Below are 13,303 nucleotides of genomic sequence, written 5' to 3'. Positions count from 1 at the left end.
TAAGTTTACATTTGATTGATTTGTAGCCATTTGTTGGCAGTGTCAAAGGGAAACATACTGCACTGAGAGAACAACAGTTGTGGCTCTGGCAACAACGGGTGTTTTCTCTATTCAAAAAAACATACCTCACTACTTTTTACAGGAACCTGCGAGATATGAATCAATCCTTCATGGTTCTGTTATGTAAAGCTAAGCAATTAGATTGATTCATTTTGGGTGTTATTTAATTTCTTTTAAACGGTTTTAAGTCAATTGCTCGTATACGTTTTTTTTGCTGAAAACTCTGACCTTGTCACACACGTTAGTGAGTAGCCACATCCGTAAGAGACTGAGATGCCAGAGCATCAAAGTTAATTACAACGACACAGAAATGGAGAGCAAGAGGAGGTCTATGATTTTACGCTCCAGCACATCGAGCAGCTTCATTCTTTTGTGGATGGTGCATACATATATACTTCTTGTATTATTGCATTCCAGGATCAAATACAAGGAATCATAAAAAGATACAGATTCGTATTGCAAAGGGTAAGATTCATGCTGCGCAATTTAGTTTGCAGTGCAAACACTCGTTTATATGGGGCAACTCAGTCCAAATTTAGAGAGCAGCTAATCAGTGCCATGGAGAATCCCATCGAATCAAAGCTTCGACTGTATAAACAATCAGGGCAACTGTGAGGCTCCAAACGATTTATTTCCCCAGACATTTTAATCCATTAGCATCAAATACACTGCACATTCCCAATTAAATGTGTGACAAAGAGCTATGCAAAATCATTGTTTCTGGTGACCAAGGAATCAACACTGTACCTCCATCAAGCCTTTCTATAATTACTTGCAAAACCTTCAAAAAAGTGGTTATGCACGAATTATAAATTGTAAATCCGTTCTTTCTATTTAAGCTGTTGGATTCCATGTGATTAACAATTCTTTTCTGAAATAAAATTTAGAAATGCTTCTGAAGGTTGTTTATATATTTAGTCTGTAATTTCTGACCTTACATTTGCAATATTCCTTGAATAAGGTAGTTGAAAACACTATAGCCGAAATATGTGGTGTTGAAAAAAGTAGTCAGTCAGGCTGTATCCGAGGAGCAGAAGAATCGATTTTTCCAGCAGAAGCTCTTCATCAGTAATGAGGCATTTCCAGCACCACACTTTTCGACTCTGATCTCCAGCATCTGCGATCTTCACTCTCTCCTGTTCCGCTCATTGGATGCTGCCTGACCAGCTGTCCATTCCCAACACCACACTTTTCGACTCTGATTTCCGGCATCTGCAGTCCTCACTTTCTTCTGGTTGCAACATTATATTCTCTGGCACTGACTCCTCTGTCCCCCGCATCTCAGAAAATGGAATGTTGGTGTCCAGTGCTCTTACACTCTTTATTCTCTCAAAATACTTGAATACATTTCATCCACAGTCGGTCTCAAATATACAACGAACAAATAATCCAACAATCTTCACACCTTCTTAACGCAGAAATTTCTACTGCCATGTTATCGTCTCCCTCGTTTGGAAAATGGTCACCTTCAAACGAATGCAGCACGAAAACCAACGAAACCGTCCATTCTTCAAACGGAATTTCTCAAATTAGATAAACACTAATTAAGAAATGCGTAATTCCAACTGTGAGCGAACACTGAAACATCCCTTAATAATAGCTGGAAGTCCAAATTTACATTTTTTTCTGAAATGTAAATCCACCCAAAACGTAAACCAAGATGTAAGTTAAATATAATTGCGATTTTAACTAATGTCCAAAACACGAAACCAAGTTCCAATTGTATCCTGTTCCTCAAAATTATATTTGTCTTCATCCAAGTAACAATTTTAAATTTGTGTCAAACATATCGTTAACTTCAAACAGAACTTCATCCTTTTATATTCTGTCACCGCCAAACCTCTGCACTGGCTTGTCACTCTCTCAGGGAATTATAGTGCGTTGCATGTATTTCTACATATATACTTTGACAGATGAACCAACCATGATGAAGATTATTTGTGTGAAAAGAAAAAGGTGAGAAGGACTGATAGTGTTCATAGAGAGCATTCTGAATGGAGCACCTTTCCACATTTCATCATATTTAGAATAGTTGAGGATTTTTTTGGAAGTCGCATTCACAGATATTAAATCAATTGTGGAGCTTTCCTGGCTAGTGCCTGAGTAATTTATGGAATCACTTGGACCTCTGACAGTCTGCTCTTGAAGCAATAGCTTTCTTTATTTAACATAACACATTTGCAATGGGAGTCAAATAATTTTAACTTAATCGCTTTCCCTGTATCTGCTGTGGTCAAGTGATTATATCAGAAGGACTTCGTTCCGAGGCACAACTTAATTGTCCGTTTATATTGCTTTAGATCAGAGTTAACCCAACCTGCAAAAGTATGTTGGAGTCACATTCTCGATCCTAAGCATTGACTGTTTCTTTAAAAAGCAGGTCAACGTCATTATGTTTCATTTGCCAGGATTAAGGATATTCCAGTTGTTGTGCTGGGTGATTTTACCTTTCCCTGCAATGGTTTGGCCTCTCTTCATTCTAGTGCCATGAAGAGGGCAGAACTTGGAAGGACAATCCAGGAGCGTTTCTTGGCACAGGATGTATGCATTCCAGTCAGAGGTGGCCGTTATGCTGGACTTGGATCTGGGAAGGGAACCCGAACAGTTGCGCGAAATTTCAATTCTATAGACAATAGACACTAGGTGCAGGAGTAGGTCATTCAGCCTTTGGAGCCAGCACCACCATTCATTATGATCATGGCTGATCATCCTCAATCAGTATCCTGTTCGTGCCTTATCCCCATAACCCTTGATTCCACTGTCCGTCAGAGCTCTATCCAACTCTTTCTTGAAAGCATCCAGAGACTTGGACTCCACAGCCTTCTGGTGCAGATCATTCCACACACCCACCACTCTCTGTGTCAAGAGGTTTCTCGTCAACTCTGTTCTAAGTGGCCTTACCCTTATTTTTAAACTGTGTCCTTTGGTTCTGGACACACCCATCAGTGGAAACATGCTTCCTGCCTCCAGAATGTCCAATTCTTTAATACGATTACACATCTCAATCAGATCCCCTCTCAGCCTTCCAAACCCAAGCGTATACAAGCCCAGTCGCTCCAAGCTTTCAGTGTAATGTAGTCCCGCCTTTCCAGGAATTGACTTCATGGACGTACGCTGCACTCCCCCAATAGCCAGAATACCTTTCCTCAAATTCGGAGACTAAAACTGCGCGCAATATTCCAGGTGCGGTCTCACCAGGGCCCTGTACAGCCGCACAACGAATATTTGCTTCTGTACTCAATTCCACTTGTTATGAACGCTAGTATGTTAATAGCTTTCTTCACTGCCTGCTGTACCTGTATGCTTGCTTTCATTGACTGATATACAAGAACATCTAGATCTTGTTTTACTGCCCCTTTACCTAATTTGAGTCCATTTAGTTAGTAATCTCCCTCCCTGCTCTTGCCACAAAAGTGCATAATCACACATTTATCCACATTAAACTGCATCTGCTATGCATCCGTCCACTCAACTAGCCTGTCCACGTTACCCGGTATTCTCCTAACATCCTCCTCATATTTGACCCTGCCACCCAGCTTTGTGTCATCCGCAAATTTGCTAATATTATTTTTAATACCTTCATCTATATCATTATTGTACATTGCAGTACCAGCACTGATCCTTGCAGCACACCACTGCTCACCACCTGCCATTCCAAAGGGAGCGATTTATCAGTACTCTTTGTTTCCTGTCTGCCAACCAATTTTCAATCCATGTCAGCATTTCCCCCCGAAAACCATGTGCCCTAATTGTGCTCACTGACCTCCTATGTGTGACATTATCAAAGGCTTTGTGGACGTCCAGGCATACTACATCCACTGGATCTCCCTTGTCCATCTTCAGAGACATATCCTCAAAAAATTCCAGAAGATTGGTCAAGCATGACTTTGCCTTCATAAATCCATGCTGACTCTGATCTCTCCAGGTTACTGCTATCCAGATTTGCACTGAGGAGCATTTCGAGAGGATTGACCATCATACCGTACGTTATAAGGTACTCTTGAAAAGGATGCTTGCATTCCTTGAGTGAAATGGATTTAATTGATCCTATTAAATTATCGTGAGCTTGAAAAGTGCATCCTTTCCACGATTCCCCATCCTTCTTATAATGCGGTGACCAGAACTGTACACATTAATAAATCGTGATTTAATTTAATAGCATGTTTCCTGGTATGGAGGGAAGGTCTCATGAGAAAAGGCTGAGGGACTTGAGAGGCTGTTTTCGTTAGAGAGAAGACGTTTGAGAGGTGACTTCATAGAGACATAAAAGATAATCAGAGGGTTAGGTAGGGAGGAAAGGGAGAGCCTTTTTCCAAGTATGGTGACGGCGACCACGAAGGGGCATACCTTTATATTGAAGGGTGATAGATATAGGACAGATGTCAGAGGTAGTATCTTTCCTCAGAGAGTAGTAAAAGTATGGAATGCTTTGCCTGCAATGGTAGTAGATTCGCCAACTTTAAGTACATTTAAGTCGTCATTTGACAAGCATATGGACGTACTTGGAATAGTGTAGGTTTGATGGGCTTCAGATTGGTTTGACAGGTCGGCGCAACATTAAGGGCCGAAAGGCCTGTACTGCGCTGTAATGTTCTATATTCTATATTCTATTCTGACGAGCACAGCTCGTGTGCCCATCCTGACACTTCTGTGCAAGCAGCAGCCTGTGGCCACATATCCACACTGTATTCTTAACAATGGCCTGTTAACCCATCTCCAATCCATTCCCGTAGCAACGGCCCATGAACCCATTCCCAATCTGTTCCCTGGGCATCGGCCGATGACTCCTCACTCAACCTCTCTTCCTTGCATCGGCCTGTTAACATATATCAACTTTCTTCTCCTGGTATTACCTGAAAACCCATGCCCACACCTTTTCCACAGCAACGGCCCGCAAACCCATTCCCACTCTTGTCCACGAGCAATAGTCTGTTAACCCATCTACACTTTGCTCTCATAAGAAAAGCCTGTTGATCAGTCTCGATACTGTTCCACAAGCTGTGCTCTATGAAGCAATTCTCAATGTGTTCCCGTAACATCTGCCTGTGATCCAAATGCCTACTCTGCTTTCCAAGCAACAATCTGTGAAACCATCCCACTCGGTTCTTCCAGCAATGTCCTGTTAACCCGGGCGGGGAAGGCGCCAGCAATTCTGGAAAGTGTGGAAAAGATAAGTCCCATAGATCGGATGAGATGTGTCCTCGGATGCTTTGGGAAGACAGGGAGGGAATTGCAGAGTTTTGGCTTGGGATCTTTATGTCGTCATTGTCTACATGAATTGTGCCAGAAGACTGGAGAATAGTAAAAGTTGTCTCCTTGTTCAAGATTGCGAGTAGAGACCACCCCGTAAAAAATAGGACAAAGAGCCTTAATTCAGTTTTGGTTAAAGGTTATTAGAGATAGGAAATATAGTTAACTAGATATGAATAAATTGATTAGGGATAGTCAACATGGTTTTGTGAAGGTTTGGTCGTGCCTCACAAAGCTTATTGATTTCTTTGAGAAGGTGACCAAAAAAGTGGATGAGGGAAAAGCAATTGATGTGGTGTGTATGGAATTCAAAAAGTGTGTTTGGGAGAGTACCCCACGGTAGGCTCTTGCACAAGATATGGAGGCATGGGATTGCGGGTAATTTAACTGTTTGGATTAGACTTTGGAAAGCTGAGAGAAGACAGAGGGCGTTGGTTGATGAGTAGTATTAATCCTGGAGTTCAGTTACTCGTGGTGTCCTGGAAGCGTCTGTTTTGTATCTCCTTCTGCTTGCTACCTCTATAAATGAACTGGATGAGGGCGTTGAATAATGTGTTTGGGAACTTGCAGCTAATACGAAGGTCGGTGGATTTGTGGATAGTGCTGAAGAATGTCGCAGGTTACAGAGAGAAAGAGATAAGCTGCAGAGCTGGGCTGCACTTTCTGCATTGCGTGCAGTTCTGGTCACCACATTATAGAAAGCACATAGAGGCTTTGGAAAGGGTGCAGAAGAAATTTACCACGCTGCTGCCTGCTATGGAGGGAATGTCTTGGAAGGAAAGGCTGAGGAACATCAGGCTATTTTGGTTAAAGAGAAGGTTGAGAGGTGACTTAACAGAGATCTGTAAGATAATCAGCGGTTAGATTGCGTGGGTAGTGAAAACGTTTTACCTTGGATGGCGAAGTCTAGCATGAGGGGACACAGCTTTAACTTGTGGGCGGGTCGATATAGGGCAGATGCCAAAGTTAATATCATTACTCAGAGCGGAGTTGGGGTGTGGAACGCCCTGAATGCAACAGTAAAGACTCGCACACTTTAACGGCATTTAAAGGGTTAATGCGTTAATATGAATGAAATCGAATAGAGTAGGTGAGATGACGTTAAGATTGGTTCCACAGTTCGGCTCAACATCGGGGCCAAAGGAACTATCCTGCGTTGTAGTGTTCTATTATCTATGTAACCCAACCCCCCTTTTATCCGCACCAACATTCTGTGGAACCATCCCCATTCTGTTCCTGGAGCAATGTCTGTGAACCCATCCCCTCTCTCTTCCCCTGTCAAGGCCTGTGAACCCATCCCTAATCTGTTTCCCGAGCAATGCCTGTAAACCCATACCCACTTTTCCCCTAGAAACTGCCTGTGAAACAATGCCTGCTGTGTTCCCCAGCAACAGCCTGTCAACACATCCCCTTCTCTGTTCCCTTGCGACAGTTTCAAAACCCTTGCCCGATCTGTTACCCAAGAAACAGCCTGTGAACACATTCCCCCAACACTGTTGCCCAGGCTACAGGTTACGGGTCCATTCCCGTTGGTACCCCCAAACCACCGTCTGTGAACATATGCCCCCCTCTGTTCCCCCTGAAACTGTGAATCCAATCACACTCTCATTCCCTGGTTATTAACTGTTAGCCTGTCTCGTTTCTGCTCCCTCAGCAACTGTCTTTGAACATGTCACCACTCTTTTTCCCTAACAACTGAAATTGAACCCATTCCTGCTCATGTTTCCGAAGCAACAGCCTATGACACAATCCACTTATTTTTCTTTTGGCAACAGCGTGTGACCCCATCCACAAACTGTGCCCCTACCAAAAGCCTGTGACCCCAAACTTAGTCTGATCTCCCAGCAACCGCCTGTGGTCCCATTCCCACTCCAAGCAAAGGCCTGTGACACCGGAGCCACACTCTGCCCCGAGCAATGTTCTGTGATCCCAACTCCAGTCCATTCCTGCAGCAATTGCCTATTAACCAATTCCAACTGCGTTCTCCGAGCAACTTTCTGTTAAGCTGTCTCTACTCTTCCATCCGCAATTGCCTATGAAACCATAACTACAGTATTCTCCTAAATGCGCCCTGTGAATACATCCCCACTCATTTCTCCCAGTTAAAGCATGTGAATCAATATCCACTCTGTTATCTTCGCAATGCCTTTGAACACATCCCACAATTTGCCAAGCGGCTAACTGTGAAATCTTTCCTGCTCCATTCCCAAAACAACAGCTTGTGGCCCGATTCCCCAATCCACTATTTTTTCCCAGCAACAGGCTGTGGACATATCCAGACACAATTCTACCAGCTGCAGCCTGTGAATCCAGCCCCACTCTGTTCTCCTAGTAAAAGTCTGTAACCACAATATTAGCCTCTTCTTGCATCAACTGCCTCTGAATCGTTCCCACAGTAACGCTTGTGAGCACATTCCTAATTGGTCCTCCTGGGAACTGCCTGTGAAATCAATCTCGCTCTGTTTCCTAAGCAACAGCCCGTGAGCCCGTCATCCACTCTATTGCCCTGGCAACAGTGTGTGGCCCCATCCCCACAAGTTCTCCCAGCAAATGTCTGTGAAGCCGTTTCCACTTTACTCTCCTCCAAACTGTCTGTGATCCACAATGTACACCTAGCACTACATTGAGAACTCCTCCCCATCCATTCTCCTACTGATTCACTGTGAAACAATGCTCACAACTGTTCTCCTAGCAACGTGCTTTAATCCCATCCACAATCTGCCCTGAAAGCAACGATCTTTGGTTCCATTCCCTACCTCTCCCGACAAACGTCTGTGAACCCATGAACAGACTATTCTCCCAGTCAAGTCTCATTTCCCCATTCAGTTCTCCTAGCAACGGCAAGTGAAACGGTCGTCAAGCTCTACTCCGAGCAACGCTTGTGAACTCATATTCACTCCGTTACCCGAGCAAATGACTGTGATACCATTCCCATTCTGTTCGTTAAGCAACAGTCCCAAATACCATGCCCCAATTTATTACCCTAACAAAATACCGTGAACCTATTCCAACGCTGTTCTACCGGCAACGTCCTGTGACCATATCCCAGCTGTGTACCACTAAGAACGGCCTGTGACCTCAATCCTACTCTGTACAATTCCAATGGCCTGTGATATCAAGTTGTGAGTGCTCTCCCAACAACAGACTGTGAACACATTCCCAATCTGAACTCCTAGCAACTGATTATGAAGGTATCTCCACGCATTTCTCCTGCAACTGCCTGTGAAACAATGCCCACTATGTAATACAGCTTGCAACCTCTAACCCTCATACTGTTGCCCTCGCAACATCTTGTCAATCCATGCCCGAAGCGTTTCCCACGCAACAAACTGTGATCCCATCTATTGCCAGCATAATAGTGCCCTCACACTATTATGCTGGCAATAGCTTGTGAATCTATCCCCAACTGTACCCTTAACAACGGCCTGTGTTCCAAGCAGTCACCTGTAAACTAATCTTCTTGTTGTTCAGCGAACAGTGGCCTATGAATTCAACCACACTCTGTTTTCCTCGCAACTGACAGTTAACTTATCCCAAATCTGTTCTCCCTGCTACCTCCTGTGAACCAATCAACACTCTGTTCTCCAAGCAACTGCCTGTGAATATATTGCTGCTCTATTCTCTGAGCAACATGATATCGCACCAGGCTCACACTATTCCACTGGCAACGGCCGTGACCTCATTCCCAATCCATACTTTTACCAACAGCTTGCGTCTCCAATCTTAGTCTGTTCTCCCATCCACCGTCTGTGAACCAATTCCCACTCTGTTCTCATAGCAATGGCCTGCGACACCCTGACCACATTGCGACGAACAATGGTCTGTGAACCCATCTCCAAACCTTTACTGTAGCAATTGCCTGTGAACCAATTCCAACTCTGTTCTCCAGGCAACTTTCCGTGAAACTATTCCTACTGTCTTCGACCAGCAAATGCCTGGGAACCCACCATTACAGTCTTCTCCAAGTCACATCCAATGAACACATCCCCACACATTTCACCGAGCAACAGCCTGTGAAACATTATCCAGTCCGTTCTGCTAACAATACCTGTGAGCCCTTCCCCACACCTTTCCGTGAGCAACTATATGTGAAACCATTCCTGCTCTGTTTCCAAAGCAACAGACTGTGTTCGATCCCCCACTCTTTCTTTTTCTCTCGTAAAAGCCGATCAACACATCTGCACACTATTGTATCAACAATGGCCTGTGACCCCAGCCACAGTCTGTATCCCTAGCAACAACATGTAACTACAATCTTAGACTGTTCTCACAGAAAACCTCCTCTGAAATATGCCATTCTGTTCCCGAGCAACGCTTGTGTCCCCACCCTCCACTCCGTTGCCTGGCAACAGACTGACACCCCACCCCAACTCTGTTCTCCAAGCAAATGCCTGTGAACCCATCACCAAAGTATTCTCCCAGCCACGTCCTCCGAACATATCCCCATTCCATTCTTCCTGCATCGGCCTGTCAACCAATCCCACTCGCTTCTCCATGCGACGCCTATGAGGCCATCCTCACTCTGTTCCGCTAGCAACTTCCTGTGAAACCATTCTCCCTCTGTTCCGTTAGCACCAGACTGTGACAACATCCCCCACTCTTTTACCCAACAAAAGCCTGAAAACCCATCTTCAGTGTTTCTACTGGAAACTTCCTGTGACTGCATAAATAGCGTCCTGTGACGCCAACACGACTCTGCACCAATGTCAACAGCCTGTGATCTCAGGCTCAATTTGTTCTCCCAGCAACAGATTGTGAACCGATTTCCACTCTGATCTGCTATTAACTGCCTTTGAACTAATCTCCACACTTTTAACCAGCAACGGCCTGTGAAGCCATTCCTAATCTGTGCCTTTATCAATACCAGTGAACCCATCCACACTCTCCATGCTTTGCAATGACTGTGAACCTATCCCCACTATATTCCCCAAGCAACGAACTGTGAAAGCATTCCTGCTCTATTCCCCTTGCAACTGCGTCTGAAACTCTGTTTCCAAAGCAACCGACTGTCAACCCAGTTCCCACTGTTCTACAGGAAATGTGAACTGTGACTCTATCCTCACTCTGTGCCCTAACAACGGCCTCTGACCACAACATGAGTCTGTTTTCCCAGCCACCATCTGTGAAAGATATCCCACTGTGTTGTCTTTGGAACGGCCTGTGAACCCGTAACCACAAAGTAACCAACGCAATGGATTGGGAACACACCTCCAATCCATTCCCGCAGCAATTGCCTGTGAACCGATGCCAACTCAATTTTTCAGGTAAAGTTCTGTGAAACCATCATCTCTCTTCACCCAGCAATGGCTGTGAACATATAATCACAGTATTCTCCTAGCTCCGCCCTGTGAACTGATCCCCAATCGGTTCACCTCGCAACAACCTGTAAAACAATCCCCATTGTTCTGCCTGAGATTGCAGCCCCACTCTGTACCCCTAGCAACGGCCCGTAAACCCAACCATAGCCTGTTCTGCCAGCAACTCTGAACTCATACCCATTCTGTTCCCCTAGAAACATCTTTGAACCCATCCACACTAGGTTCTCCCAGCAACTGCTTGTTACCCAATCTCAATCTATTCTCCTGGTAACGGCTTGCGAAACAATACCCACACTGTTTCCTCTGCAAAGGCCTGTGTATCCATTGACACTGTATTTCCCTAGCAATGCCGTATGAAACTATTCCCACGCCCTACCCCATCAACTACGTGTTAGCTGGTCCCCACTCTGTTGTCTTCGCAACTTCTTGTAAACCCATCTTCACTCTGCTTCCATTGCAACAGGCTAGATACAGCCTCTGTACCAACCTACTCACTGTTTCTATGGTATCGCGCTGTGATACAGACCCGCCCTCTGCTTCCCCAGAAATGCCTAAGACCCGTTTCCTCTGCATTTTCCTCACAACCTTCTGTGATCTCATCCCCACTCTGTTGCCAAAGCAACAGCTTGTCAACATATCATTACCCTGCTCCGCTTACTTTGGCCTATGAACCCATCCCTATTCTTTATCTCTCTCACCAGCATGTGAGTCCATCCTCATTTGTGTTCCTCGAGCAATGGCCTGTACTCTCATCCACAATTTGTGACCCCATCACTACTCTGTTCCATTACCAACGCCATGTGATCTCAATCCTAGTCTGTTCTCCCAGCAAAGTACTGACAGCGCATTCCCACTCTGCTCTCCTGGCAACTACCTATGAATCTGTCTCCACACATTTCTCCTGCAATGGACTGTGAAGCCATCGCTCCCAACGCTAGTGGAACCATCTGCTTAACAATGACTCTGAACCAATTTCTGCTGTTTTCTCTGAGAAACTACCTGCAACCCAGTCCCCTCTGTGTTTCCTTGTCTTCCTGATGTGACCACATCCCCGCTGTCTTCCACCACCAATGGTCTGTGCATCCATTCCATCCATACTATTCTAGCACCGGCCTGTGTTCCGATGTTTGCTTTGCTTTTCATAGCACGGAATGTTACCCCATCCCCATTGTTTCCCCTTGCAATGGCCTGTGACAAAATTCCAACACTGTTCAACGCATGGAGTATCAGAAATAATGTGGGTGAACTTGAGGCATGGATCGGTACCTGGGGCTACAATGTTGTGGCCAACACAGAAACGTGGATAGAGGGACAGGAATGGTTGTTGGAGGTTCCTGGTTACAGATGTTTCAGTAAGATTAGGGAGGGTGGTAAAAAAGGAGGGGGGATGGCTTTGCTAATTAGAAATGGTATAACGGCTGCAGAAAGGCAGTTCGAGGGGGATCTGCCTTTGGAGTTAGTATGGGCTGAAGTCAGAAATAGGAAAGGAGCAGTCACCTTGTTGGGTGTTTACTATAGGCCCTGCAATAGCAGCAGAGATGTGAAGAAACAGATTGGGAAACAGATTTTGGAAAGGTGCAGAAGCCACAGGGTAGTCGTCATGGGCGATTTCAACTTCCCAAATATTGATTGGAAGCTCTTTAGATCAAGTAGATTGGATGGGGCAGGATTTGTGCAGTGTGTCCAGGAAGCTTTTCTAACTCAGTATGTAGATTGTCCGACCAGAGTGGAAGCCATAATGGATTTGGCACTTGGTAACGAACCGGGACAAGTGATGGGCTTGTTAGTGGGTGAACATTTTGGTGATTGTGACCACAATTCTGTGGCTTTCACCTTGGTTATGGAGAGAGATAGGTGCGTGCAACAGGGTAGGTTTTACAATTGGGGGAAGGGTAAATACGATGCTGTAAGACAGAATCTGAGGAGCATAAGTTGGGAGCACAGGCTGTCAGGGAAGGATGTCATTGAAATGTTGAACTTTTTCAAGAAACATATACGATGTGTCGTTGATATGTATGTAACTGTCAGGCAGGAAAGAGATGGTCGTGTGAGGGAACCTTGGTTGACGAGGGAGTTTGAATGACTTGAAAGAGGAAGAAGGGGGCTTACATAAGGTTGATGAAACAAGGTTCAGATAGACCGTTGGAGGATACATGACAGCCAGAAGGGAGCTGAAGAAAGTGATTAGGGGAGCTAAGAGAGGGCATGGAAATTATTTGGTGGGTACGATCAAGGATAACCCCAAGGCATTTTATGCGTATGTGTGAAACATGAGAATGACCAGAACGACGGGAAGTCCGATCAAGGACAGTAGTGGGAGACTGTGTATTGAGTCGGAAGAGACAGGAGAGTTCTTGAATGAGTACTTTTCTTCAGTATTTACAAATGAGAGGGACCGTATTGTTGAAGAGGAGAGTGTGAAACGGACTGGTAAGCTAGAAGAGATACGTGTTAGGAAGGAAGATGTGTTGGGCATTTTGAAAAAACCTGAGGAAAAACAAGTCCCACGAGCCTGACAGGATATATCCTAGGATTATGTGGGAAGCAAGAGAGGAAATTTCAGAGCCGTTGGCAATGACCTTTTCGTCTTCACTGTCAATGGGGGTGGTACCAGAGGACTGGAGAGTGGCGAATGTTGTGCCCCTGTTCAAAAAAAGGGAATGGGGATAACCCCG

Source organism: Chiloscyllium punctatum, chromosome 35 (genome assembly GCF_047496795.1).
Source record: "Chiloscyllium punctatum isolate Juve2018m chromosome 35, sChiPun1.3, whole genome shotgun sequence".
Taxonomy (NCBI): Eukaryota; Metazoa; Chordata; class Chondrichthyes; order Orectolobiformes; family Hemiscylliidae; genus Chiloscyllium; species Chiloscyllium punctatum.
The sequence above is the reverse complement of the archived record's forward strand: the minus strand, read 5'-3'. Positions refer to the sequence as shown.